Consider the following 1,335-nt stretch of genomic DNA (forward strand, 5'->3'; position numbering starts at 1 on the left):
ACAACAAATCTTCATGCAGCATCATGTAGATCTCCCACGGTTTTTAATAGAATCAACCATATTCTTCAATATCTTCATAAAATCCATCAATAGAACAAAGAAAACAAAGGAGTACACCATCTTTGAATGGAAATACATCACATAGTATTCATCTTCAATATCTTCATAGTCTTCTCTCTCAATCTCTCATATACAATCACTCTGTTTGAGTAGAATTGGCTATCTCTGACTCTCTCTCTCTCACTCTATCAATAATACATCATATCCTCACTACAATCTCTCAAAAATCACTCTCAATAATCACTCTTAGGTTGTGGATACCCCTCCCAAGAGGTATGTCTGATATGAAGAGTCACCAGAGCCACTACAGTGTCCTTTCATAGCTCACTACTGTCACTTCACTCTAGTCTTCTCTTGAGTCTTCAACAGCTACTTCTTCCACTTCTTTCAGCTCTTTTGCACTTGTATTCACCTCTTTCCAAGGCTAGAAAACTTTCCCCAAAGTCACACATACATTCCACAGAACACTTACAGAAGCATACAGAACAGTCTACAGAACAGTACCAGAACAGCTACAGAACAAAAACAGAACAGAAACAGAACAGAAACAGAACAGAAGCAGAAGCTCTACAGAAGACCTACAGAAGGTTACAGAAGGTCACAGAAGGTCATCAAAACCACATCACTCATTCTCAAACCATTCCAAACTCTCACAAAACATTCAATAAACTTTCACAATATCTCATTCTTCATCAATCAATACTCCATCCCTCTTTACAGAAGACAATCAGAACAAAACAGAAGGTATACAGAACCATTCAGAACCTATCAGAACATCACAGAACCATCAACAAACATCATGACCTTCCAAAACACAATCAATATCATCCAAAACATTCTCAAACCACTTCCAAATCAACCAATCATCCCATAAAATCAACCTTTCAGCTCTTAAAAACAACAAAAATCAGCCAAAAAACAAGTCATTTCAACACTCAACATATCCCCACACTTAATAAGGAAGCGTCCTCGCGACCCAGGAAAAAGGGAATACAAGTTCAGGGAAAAGCTCAACTTTGATCTTCAATATCTTTTCAAAAAGAATCCATCCACCACGACCCCAACTTATAACCTGTTTCTGATATAAAAATACACAGAAAGGAAAACCCTTTTGAAATTAACACCTCTTATCAAACTAAAAATCACCACAAATTTGTAAAGGATATAAGAGTTTGCTGCTTCTTCATCTGCATCTGCTTCTGCTCTCCAACCACGACCCCATCTCTACAAATCTCCAAAACATAGCTCGTACACAAAATCCAATAGGAAACCACC

At 37.5% G+C, this 1,335-nt stretch overlaps 1 non-coding gene across 1 annotated transcript; it reads right to left on the reverse strand.

Moving 5' to 3' along the window:
• Positions 1–1,053: 1,053 nt before the first annotated feature.
• LOC148036556 (small nucleolar RNA SNORD36) lies at positions 1,054–1,121 on the reverse strand. The gene has a single exon (XR_015691034.1). It is a non-coding gene; the product is annotated as a small nucleolar RNA SNORD36 (small nucleolar RNA).
• Positions 1,122–1,335: the final 214 nt, after the last annotated feature.

This window comes from Lygodium microphyllum, chromosome 5 (assembly GCF_053477565.2).
Source record: "Lygodium microphyllum isolate KBCC chromosome 5, Lygodium_microphyllum_v1.1.10, whole genome shotgun sequence".
NCBI classification, from domain to species: Eukaryota; Viridiplantae; Streptophyta; class Polypodiopsida; order Schizaeales; family Lygodiaceae; genus Lygodium; species Lygodium microphyllum.